The sequence below is a fragment of the Augochlora pura genome, chromosome 3 (assembly GCF_028453695.1).
Source record: "Augochlora pura isolate Apur16 chromosome 3, APUR_v2.2.1, whole genome shotgun sequence".
Lineage (NCBI taxonomy): Eukaryota > Metazoa > Arthropoda > Insecta > Hymenoptera > Halictidae > Augochlora > Augochlora pura.
In genome coordinates this window covers 1,183,915-1,196,097 of record NC_135774.1, presented here as the reverse complement: position 1 = coordinate 1,196,097, position 12,183 = coordinate 1,183,915, and the positions used below count along the sequence as shown (strand labels likewise).

At 44.3% G+C, this 12,183-nt stretch overlaps 1 long non-coding RNA gene across 4 annotated transcripts in view; it reads left to right on the top strand.

Annotated features, from left to right (window-relative positions):
- LOC144478980 (uncharacterized) overlaps positions 1-12,183 on the top strand; it is a 249,846-nt gene that overhangs the window by 162,824 nt on the left and 74,839 nt on the right. For all 4 annotated transcript variants that reach the window (XR_013495428.1, XR_013495431.1, XR_013495429.1 and 1 more), the window contains one exon: positions 8,195-8,263. This is a non-coding gene — a long non-coding RNA (uncharacterized LOC144478980). The remainder of the gene's footprint in view (positions 1-8,194; positions 8,264-12,183) is intronic.

The window sequence follows — 12,183 nt, the reverse complement described above, 5'->3', positions numbered from 1 at the left end:
GAAGAAATCGGAACGACGTAGACGGGACAAGAACGATTACCATAACACATAGGAGCAATAATAATCAGCTAATACGAGACGACGCGTTTCAGCCGGTTTCGTTTGATGCGAGACAGCGGCGAATGTCTCGCGAAAGGAAATTCTCGTCGAATTCAATTCGCGGCCGATGCGTGGGACACCTTTCTGCACAATTAAACGCGGATGCCTAATGAACGATGAATTTTTATATACCCGCCAGAGAGAATCTTTCTGCGAGTTAATTATTCCAGGTTTTCTCTTTTACAGCAATTAGATCCCATATTTTCATACGGCGAAACGCTCGCGCGATAACAGCAAATACTTTCGTTGCCTCGGCTTGCGAACTAATTGATGGAAACGGGAACCGAACAGACGGACGGTCATTTACTTTGCTGGACGTTCGATTATGGACAGGATAACACGCGCGTAGCGTGCGAGGCGGTATTGAATATTGAAGTTCGTAACGCGCTGCACTTTGTGCGAGCGTGCATACAATTTACTGTTTATTCGCCTGTAATTGTTCGTTTAACTGTTTCGCGTCGGGAATAAGACTGCGTCGAGAGGTCTCGAAATAAGAAGACTACATATATATATATGTATATATGTAGGATGGGTTACCAGGAAGCGGAAATAAGTGACGCGCTTTAACGGAAAACGGAATTTAATAACGAACAAATATAACAATATTGAATACAGATTAAGAAAAGTCGTGTGACGTGCTCGACGATACGGCTAGGACTGTCTTTTTTCCGTCTCGATCGTTTAGGTCTCGCCCTCCCGATCTTCATCTTTTCCACAACGTACACAATCAATAGCACACGCACATGCACACATCCACTCACTCTCTGCATACGCTTCCGTCTCGCTCAGTCGCTTGCTACCATTCTCATTTCCACATACATATATATATAAGTAGTATAATTAAATAATTAAATTCCTGTAAATTAATAATCAATGAAGACAGCGCGCCATGATTTGTCATTAGAAAATCGTAAGACAGCGCTGATACAATTCCGCAGGCGTATCCGCGACGGAGACAGGGGCGGACGCGTCTCGGGGCGATCCGTCAGGTGGGAAATTATTAATAAACATATCCGTAGGAAGGATTCGTCGCGGCGCTCCGCTAACTCGGTCCCAGACGTCATCAGAATTTTCCATCCCCGGCGCCGCAATCTACGAACACTAGAAATTCAGATAAAAGTGCTTTCATCCCGCGCGTAATATATTCCTCGAAAGGGGAGAGAGAGAGAGGGAGAGAGAGAGGGACCGGCAGCCATTTCGATTCGCCGAGGAAAAAAAGAGGAGATCCTTGAGGAGTCTGGAGAGCCGAAGATCCGAGAGACAGGAATGTTGCCGGCAGGAAGGTCAGAGGTGAAGGTGAATCGCTTTCAATAATCCGAGGGAATTCTTGTCGGATTAAGACCCCGAGAAAACTTTCGATCCCGTCCGCGCGCGCCCTCGCGCCGAGAAGTGGCCACTTTTCCTTGCAAATGCTTCCCCCCCCGCGACTCGCTGATTTATTATCGATTCGCTCACGGTTCGGGTCTATGATTCGCAGCTACTCTTATTATCATCCGTTCTTCGACCGGTACGCCGTCGGCCGGTTTTCTTAACCCTTTGTACTCGGAGCCGTTTTGAATTTAAAAAATGGGCTTTTTGGAATTTTAATAAGTTCAATTAAAGACTAGGATTAGATACCCTATTATGATAATGAAAAGTTTGAGTTAATAATTAAATGTAAAACGTTAAAATTAAAAAACCGTCTAACTCGTGGCATCTCCATTCCAAAGGGTGTCTCAAAATTCACGCAAGATTTGAATTTTGCGCCATTTGTGCGGTAAAGTGTTGCCAACCAAAAGAAAATACAGAATGACAGCTGACAGTTCAGGGTTATTAAAGATGGAGCGTTACACAAAAGAACAACGCAATTTTTATTGTTGAGCAATATTTCAATATTTCGTCACAAATCTGTTTTTTCTATCAAAATTACGTCTTGCGTGAATTTTGGGACACCCTTTATATAACAAACTGCATTCGTATAAAGTTTGAAGATTGTAGATTTTCCTAATAATTTTTCGGCTTCGTTTGTCACGTGATTTTGATGTAACTATTAATTTCGTAGCAGATGTACCGAAGTCAATTGCACTTAGATATATTTCCTACCTTTAATAGAATATATTTAGTAGAAATGTACGACAGAGATTGATTGAATTTTAATACGTAATCCCAAATGTTTCGCAGACAATTGCATAATAATCGCGACGATGAAGTGATCAACAAAGTCGAGCTATTTTTCGCCTAATCGAATGACACGGAGCACGGTCGAATCGGAGACCGAATCAAATTTACAGCGAACTCGAACATTATCCATGGACCCTTTCGATCGGATCGAAACCGAATCACAGTCGACGATGAAAAAATCGCTTCGCGGTGATCCACCGCGGATAAATAAGATTTCGCGGCGTTGATTTCCATCGAGAAAAAACCCGGCCGATAGCGCCGGCCGATGTGAATCCGATGGAACCCGACCCTCGTCCCGCTTCGAAATTAACTATCATCCCTCAGCTATCATCCGTACGGCGTCGGATGGGGGTACGATGATTCCCGTGTACAATATCACGGTGCGTGAACCTACAGGAATTCGTTGGGAATTCACGCACCGCCGTGGACATTTCGCTTTCATTATATCGCGGGGGCGGGAGGTGTTCGGTTTGTAATTGCCGGTCGACGCCGGGCCCCATTTACGGTTAATGAAACACGAATTATCGCCACTGAAATTCGAACGGCGCAGGACGACGCGTCGCGGCCAGATTTCGTCGAAAGTCGACGCGCCCGTGACATTTGCAAGATAATTGAAATTTAATTAACGCCTTCGCCGGCAGCGAACCCCGAAACTTGCTCCAATTACAGGATTTTATTTAATCAAGTTTATAGTTACGTCGCGTTTTAAAACGCGGAGATCTGCACGTTCGATCGACTAAATGTTAACCCTTTGCACTCGAAGCCATTTCAACTGCAAATCTAGAATAATTTTTCCGGCTTCTAGTCTCTCCATTTTATGGAACAATATTTATTTTATTCACATGAAATTGAGTCTCGTGACTCATATATAATAGTTACACTTTTAACAATTTTTATATCCAAGCTTTGGCGACGTCTATTAAAAATAATTTTGCATTGTATTATAGTAATTTTAATGGCGCCGCAGAGTCGCCACGCGAGTGCTAAGGGTTAATAAAATTAATAAGGTGCAACATCGCAAGAATTAATCTTCGAAACTCTGCATAGAATTTCTCTGGAAATTAGCTCTGCAAAATAATTTATCTAAAGAATAAAAGCTCGCATGTTTGGCATTTGTTCTCTCGCGTGGATCTACAGCCGCAAGACCGGCGATCCAGCGATCCCGCTCGCCGGCTCGTCAATGCCCGAATCCGCGAACGGCGAGAGGAAAAACGGCTAGTAATTGGCGGATCGTTTATGGCACTAGTAACGAACCGTAATGAGTCGACTAGCGCGAATGGTATCCGCGTTTAACGCGGCAAATCGCATGGAAATCGGATCGATGGAGGGCGCGAATAATCGGAGAGGAGTGGGGGGAGAACGCATAGAGTTCCAGCAGGTCGAGAAATCGGGATCGAGAAATCTGGGATCCGTGTTCGGTGTCCCGGGGGTTAAACCCGGCCGGCAAATCCGTCGAATTTTGCTAAATCGCCGGCTAACGAGCCTGTAACGCCGTTCGATCCCCATGCGATCGCTCTCTATGGTTGTATCCATAAACTAATGCGAAGAAGTAACGGCCCCCCGTTATTCCTGTTTAAAACGCCGAACCCGGCGTCATTATGCCACGGGAAACACCGCCGATAATCGGTTGTCCTAATAATCTGATTATAAAGTATCGCGTTGCTCTCTCTCCCTCCCTCTCTCTCTCTCTCTCTCTTCGTTATGAAACGACGTTTAACGCGACGGAAATTAACACGGGGAGGGGTATAACAGTAAATGAAAAATAATGGCCGCCCTGTTACGGTTTTCACTCCCATAATGTAAATGGAAATGCGGAATGTAAATCGCGGAATGTAAATGCGAGATGTCTCTACGCGCTCCACACTTTAATTAGCAAAGAAAACACGGTAACTGTGCATCTCCTCGCCGTGTAATTGTGATATCTCGCGTGCTGCCGCGCACTGGATGAAGAGCGCTACAATTCATTCATCGGACCGTATAAAACGTATGTGCCCGACGAGAACACGCTCGCGACCATTTATGATATGTTTTTAGCGGCGCCGGATGAAAGCGGGAATTATGATGCAGTTTGCCGTTTCAGCGAAACAGTTTCCTCTGGGAAAGGCAAACATCGAACCGGGGGGGCCTGTCGATGCTCCCGCTGCCGGGATTTTTGAAAAATGTTTTTCAAACAGTTTTCCACGGTGGATCGATTCGTATGCCAAAATCTTAAATATTAGCAGATTTGTTTGTTATAAATTTCTTACTGATATATATTTTTATAAGATCGAGAACTGTAAAGGAAGAAATGAAAAATCAGTCGTTATAACTCATATAATTAATTCTAATGATAGTCCTTTGGTAATTCGGTAATTTGGTAATTCTAATGTTAACCCTTTGCACTCGGAGCCATTTTAACTGTAAATCTGAAATCATTTTTCTGGCTCGTGGTATTTACATTCTATTTAACAAAATCAATTTTTACGCGTAGAAAATTTATTCTTGTGACTCCTGTCAACGGTTTTACTACTTAATTATTATATAATAATTTTTTTAAATCTAAACCTTATTGTTACAAAAATTATTTTGCAACGTAATGGAATAATTTTAATGGTGCCTCAGAGTGCAAGGGGTTAATGTAAGAAAATAATTTAATGATTTAACGTCTCGCAAGTATCTCTGCTACTTTAACAGAACACAATTAATTTACAATCAATGACCGTCGTTTTCACAGCGAGCACGGGATATAATAATTAATCGCAGCTACGCGCCACCATGGTCGCGTTACAGTATGTTACAGTAAGTTGCAGTATGCTATTCCGAAATATATTTCGCGTTATCGCGAAATGTAGTGTGAGGAGTCATTTCTCGAATTGCTTTTGCTCCATAATAATGGTTAACCACTTTGCAATTCGGGTGAATCCTAGCGGATATCGTTGCGATCGAACTGCGGCCGTGTTGCACGCCTCGGTAGGCAGGAATATCCGTTGCGTACACGGCGTACTAAAAACATCATTGAACGTTTAAGTTATTCTTTAGTGAACTAATATAAATGAAACAGTTGCTTTCAGTGCTTTGTAAATCCAGTGTTAAAAGATAGGCGACCATTATTTGAGGTGCTATCATTATTTAGCAATAATCAGCGTGCGCAAAACGAGCAAAGCGAGGAGTCTGGTTTATTTCGAACAAGTCCGATTAACGTCTCGAATCAATGAGAGGGGACTGTAATGCGACGATACGTCTGTGCGCGCCGATATGAAATCAATCGGAGCTCTCGCCGCGGCTCTATTTGCTTTTAATTTCCTCGGCTCGGCCACCACTTTTCCCGAGGCTGTCCCGAGAGTCGGATCGGATCCCGAGGTCAGATCCCGCGCGTACACAGCGCCGAGAAGGTCGCGATCTAGATCTTGACTTGTGCGAAACCAGTTTGCGAGGTCGCCGAGAGCTGCCTTGTTGCAACACACCATCTTCCAGGCTACTGACCCCCTCGTGTTTGCGTTCGGCTCGCCGGCCGAGCCGGCCGAACACGCCGAGCGCAATTTCACGGATTATCTCTGCGCTGGGTATTAATCTGTCCCCGGTACAACTTTTTTTCTGCCGCGAGTCGACGACGCTTTTTGTCGCGACGCGCGTCGATCAAGGATAGCAATTATCGCAATCGAATGGCGAGTCGCCGCGGCGATCGTTCGAGCGGCCGTGAAACGATTCGGGTTTATTCTCGAGGAATTTAGCCAGGCCGAACAAATAAATGCTTCGCCGATTTGTTAATAAATTAATAAATTAGTCGCAATTTGCGGCATATTTCCCCGCAGATTATTACGTTTATTAATTATTCCACGTAATAGCAGAGAGTTGGAAAAAGTATCAAGAAAGCGAAGAAACTCGAGCGAATCGTATTTTACTAGGCGGAAGATTCTGTTCCGACGAAGCCGAACGTTCGTGTCGCTTCATTAAAAGTTTCGTTCGCATGATTTTACGCGGACGGGGGCATATTAATGTCCTCGTTGCTTCGCGACAAGTTCCATTAGTCATTGTTGAAAGATCTCATCCCGAAGATGATAAACTTTCGCGTCGCATTAAAAATCTTCTTCCGCTCGTGTCTCGGACGTTTTCCGCAAATACATTCAGCGGCCGCAAGAATGTTTGAATAATACTCGTTTGCGAATTTTTTCCGCGAACCGGAGATCTCGTTGCGGAGTTTATGAAAAATCGAAACGTAGATTGGAGTCGTGTAATTATAAAATTCCTCGCGATCGAGTAGAGTAAGAATAATATTTCCTGATACTTGGCAAATTTTCATGTGGTACAAATGTATAGAGATCGGCAATTTACTTATCCGAGAAGATTATGGTCTGGATTATTGCCGGTCTTTACGCAACTATTTGAGAGTTCCATTAACCACGGCCTCGTAAATAAGATCCAATTTTCTCCAGCCTGCCTGAAATCGTTTATTCGGATAATATCGGTATTACCCAAAAATTTGGCTCAAATTACTTTTAAAGCATAAAAATCGAAAATTTAGTATTACCCAAAAATTTGGCTCAAATTATTTTTAAAGCATAAAAGCCAAAATTTGGCTCAAATTACTTTTAAAGCATAAAAATCCTAAATTTAGTATTAACCAAAAATTTGCGCCGTTTCGACGAATCGGCAGAGAAAAACGCGAGCTCGTTTCCAGAGATCGCCGCAGTTCGATTCTTCTGCATCGGGCCGTTTACCTTGCGTTCGCCATTCCAAGGTCACCGCCGATTGGATGCTGTCCATTTTCTTCGGTTCCGGGCGACTCGCGCGGTTAACCCCTTGCACTGCGACTCTTTTCGTGCCGCGTTGACTAGCACTTATTTGTTCTTAATATTTTTCCTAATAGGACCAAACAATTTTGGCTTCTTCTGTTATTTTTATTCACTTTCATTTATAAACTTTGAGAACAGAAGAGTTAATTTCGATTTCGATTTAAGAGAAATTAATAATATTAATATTTAGTAGATCTTGCATAAAATCTTCGTCACGAGTCTGACTCGTTATTACAGTGCAAGGGGTTAAACGGCCCGATAACGTGCGACCGGAAGGCTGCCAATACCGGCGAGACAGTCGTACGAGTCGATAGATCGAAGTCGGACAGAGGATCCGATCTAACGGTGTGTCCGACGGCGCACATTTTCCGACACGCATTCATGCAGCGAGCGTAATTGCGCTAGATTCACGCGGTCGGCTCTGTCAGACGTTTCGCTTTATCAGAAGCTCGCTTGCAATGTGATAAAAACGCGCGCGACGATGCTGCAACTTATCGAAAACAGTATTGCCATTGTCATCGCGCCGCGACGGTGCATCGCTTAGGCTTGCCACGAACAAGTAATTTCTGATTGGAATAATCAGCTTCTCTTGACTACTGAAGGGTTGTAGGTTATTCTAGATTCCATACAATAGTGCATAATCTTGGATAAAAATATTAACATATTTTTTTTATGAGAATTTAAAACGTCCGCGAATTTTTAAAATAGAAGAGAACATTGGCATTGAGAAGTATTAATTATCTTGCTGTTTTATATCGTGAAAATATTTTATTTTTGTCAAATAGATTCTTTTAAAAAATAATACAATTCTCCAGGAAAAATTCCTTGTCAATAATTTAAACAATATATCATAGATTAAAGAGTTATAATAGAGATTGCTTTATATATATTCTATTAAAGATACTGTTCCTTTCAAAGGGGAAATTAAATTAATCGCATCGATTTTCTGCGCATTCAATTACAGACATTTTAGTTAACGAACATTCATTAAGTATTATTTATCGGATTAGGAATTCAAAGACGGATCCACAGGTAAAACGCCCTGCTATAATACGATCCCGGCTTGTACCGTTCATTTCCGTAGGCTCGTTCAGATTGTTCTCCTCTTCCTCTCATGATCGAATTCCTCTCATTAAGCAGAAACGATTTTGCTCGTGTTACAGGAAGAACCGCTGGAACTTTTTGCAGCGCAGGATTAATTCTCGTCCCGTAACAGCCGGCATTATTATACGGTGAGTACTTCTCGTTGCATCGCTTCCATCCTGTGCAAAGTAGCATTCCGCGTATCTAATCTACTCGTCCTGTACGAACGTTTTTCTTCCAGCCAATTATGTCGTTACATTTTTCCAATACCTTCAACAGGCCATGGAAAGCCAACAGTTAATATAAAAGTTAGTCTTTGCGAAGGAAACAATTTTGCAAAAACATTTTGTTTCTATTCAGAGAAGAATATTTTCATTTTCTCGATTTTGATTTAACCCTTTACGATCGGAGAAATTTTCACTGGAAATCCAAAATATTTTTCCAGACTTATACTGTTTCTATTTTATACATTATTAACCCTTTGCACTATTATTCCTTCCACGCTGCGTTCATCAGCCCTTATTTCACCTTAATATTGTTAATAATAGGACCAGACAATTTTTATTTATTTTATCGCCTTTATGTACTTCTGTTTCTAAACTTTGATAACAGAGAAATTTATTTTTATTTCGATCTAGAAAAAGAACGAATAATATTAATATTTAATAGATTAAATATTTAATAGACTCATTATAATGCGAGAGGTTAAATGGCGACTGGTGCAACAGACAACGGCTCTCAACAATTTCCTAAATACAATTGAATTTGCTAAAAATTATTTGGAGACGTGACAATGTTTAGCGGCGCCTCGCGACCGCAAAGGGTTAACAGATCTTCGTCGCGATTCCGATATGAGAAATCGGACGCGAATTCCATGGGACTGCAATGTCTAAATTGGTTCCCCGTTACGATAAGTGTTTGCATTCGCTGGAGGGCCGCGTCGGAAAGTAGTGCTCGCGTGTACATGTTGCCGGTATAAATATTTAGTTAGGGGCGATGCATCCTAACAGCTGTAAAGAATGCAACTCCCGTAGATCGTTGCGGATGGAACATCGTTCCCGCGAACGTTCCGCGGAACATCATTTTCCTTCTATTTACGGACACTGGCAATAACAACGCGATGATAGGGAACAGAGAAAGAGAGCGAGCGAGAGAGAGAGAGAGAGAGAGAGAGAGAGAGAGAGAGAGAGAGAGGGAGAGCGCCGAGCCTTCCATACCTCCCGCTATAAACGCAGAGAGCATAGTTAGGGACGACGTTCCATAATGGCTTTGAAGAGTTAATGCGGGTCATTCCGTCCGTCTACGGTCTACGGTCTAACAGTACGAGCTCTAATACGAGGCCACGAGCGAAGCCTGCCAGTCAAATTCTCTAAACTCCGAGCAATCCGCAATTCGCAGTTCGCGGGGATAGTTGGAACCCGGTGTTAATCGAACATGGCTCACGACACGGCACGACGCGACACGACACGAGAGCTAGAGAGCGAGAGAGAGAGGGAGAGAGAGAGAGAGGGTGGGAGGATGGGGTCACCGGTGCCATGGCACGGCGAAGCCGTCGATTAAACCATAGAGTCGTGCGGACGCGATTGAAATCAGTCATAAGGTCGTGCCGGTGGAGCGCGGTTCGCACGATCGTCGGCAATTCGAGCACCGTTAAGTTCACTCCCGAGCCTCGACTCTCAAGTCCTAGCGAGTCTATTTCACGTGGCCTCTCGCAATGTCTCTTCTCGGGATACCTCCGCATACCGCATGATTGCTCGCTCGACGTAACGCGTCCTCGTGTTTGTGCCGAGCGCCGAGAGTTCGATGCCCGACACTCAACCGCGCGCTCCTTCCTTCCTTCCCTCCTCTGCCACTTAATCGTCTATTTAACCCCCACCCTCTGTACCCTTTCTCCCGTCGTCCCTTCGCCCTCGACCTTACCTCTTCCCCTCCCTTCGCCCCGTCCCTACGCGAATATCATTTCGTTCGACGAGAGCGTATCGCCGTCTAGCAATTCGTCTCCGAATCTCAGGTGCTCGATCGATCTTGGTATCATAAATAATTACGGCACTAAAAGTAATAAGTCGTAACGCAAAATGATTAATAATAATGTTAAGAAATTAATCTCTATTTAATTTCTGTCTCTCAGAGCTGAAAGTCGGCATCAAAGTTCGCAGATTAAATTCAGATTTTCGATTTCGTGATTGCAGAGAATTACAGAATTAATAAGAGAATTATCTACTTTGTAGTTTCGCGTCATAAGTCGTAGTCGATGAGAATCCGAGTCGGCACGACGGAGTCGAATGCAATAGAGACAGCTAGGCGGAGGATGAGCCCAGCTGCTCCCAGCAACAGGATCCTCTCGCCCCGGCCATCCTCGCCGTGGCCTTTTTATTCTCCGGTCTGGGCTCTCGATTTGTCTTCCTCCGTTTTCGTCGAGCTGGATCATCCTCGGTCCTCCTCCTCCCTCCCTCCCTCCTCTACCTTGTCCTTGGTCGTGAGGAGCGGGCCGTGAGATTGAGAGCAGGACTTTTTAACGACCTCTACGTACGAAACTCGTGACGACGCGGCGATGAGAAAAGGCCAACGAACCCCACGGCCGACATTCCCGGCGCCCTCCGTTCCAGGACACTCGATAATGGGATGATCCTCCCGGAGACGCCGTCTCCAGGACACAACAGCGTCTAAGTGGCACCTAATCGCATTCCGCTTGTCGATTGCGCCCCGTGCTGCCGCGTCTTCGACTTGTTGGCTTCTCGAGATCATCGTCGGGACGCGCCGGATCGAACCGCCCGACACGATAAGACAATTTCGCAAATTTATGCGACTTTGGCCCCGGCGTCGCCGGATCTCGCCCCGAAACTGTTCCGCCGGACCGGGCTATACTCTAACAGCTGCCCTGACAAAAGTTCCGCCCCGGGTTAACGAAAAAGTTTTAATTGAGACGGCAATTTGATAACTGCACGGTTTAGCGCAGTCCGGTCCGCAGTTCCTTCTCCGCGCGCCAGCTGGCCGACAATTGTTTCAGCTGGAGCACTGTCTGGCCCGTGAACTCCTTCCGCGACCGGCAGATTTCTTTTTTTCATTCGCGACAGACTTTTTTTTCCGCCGATATTTTCGCCCGTAAAATTGTGTTCAATTTCCTCGATTTTTCTAATCGTTTTATGTCGCTGCTCTTGATCATTCTATGGACCGTCTATCGATTAAAAAATCAGGTTATGTCAGGTTTTTTTCAGGATTTTACGTGTAGTATTTTTCTTTAATAACTTCAAGTTTTAATATTAACCATATCCTGGTCAATTATTATTTATAATTCTTTAATTGGAGATTTTTCTCCTTGCGTATGCACGTGTGCAATATGCACTTGCACAGTGTATATACTTACAATCCGTGATTAAAATTATTCAAGTAAATAATCGGAATATCAAGAATAAAATATTCAGCCGAGTGGTATAATTATCACGGAGAATTATCCCAAACAATTCGACTAACGCATAACTCCGCCCGCAGCCGCGCTTCATTCAGTCGCAGGAATCCCCGCTCCCTCTCGGAAGCATATCAATTTCGCGAGCATTGTGCCGTTCGGCGTGGCGCAATATTTTTAAACAAATTACCGCGGAGACGCTTCTCCCCCCTCCCCCTCGGCAGAATATCTCCGCCTCCCCTAATTAGAGTCGCAGGGATTCCCCTCGGCAAGAATTTGTTAATTGAAGTTGCACGAGCCACGTCTTTCGCGCGCGCGGCCCGCCTCGAATTAGATCGGGCGCGGGGGGGAGGGGACGGGGTTGTGCGCCCGGTGATGGAGGGTGCAAAGGTGCGCCGCTTATTAGGAGGCACCATCTGGCGCCACTTATTGTACCGTGATTCGTCCCGGGATATTGCAACCGAATGTAGAATTTAAATGCGACTGCGACGGCTCCGCCAAGGCGATACCGTTTCCCTTTTGTCCAACCCCCGTCACCCTGACTAAACTAATTTTTCATTAACATATTAATTGCCAAATTTCCTTTTTCTTAATTTTTCGATAGCCGTATATGTGCACAGAAAGTTCTGTAACAATATGATTATATTCGAACTATATTTTCTTGTG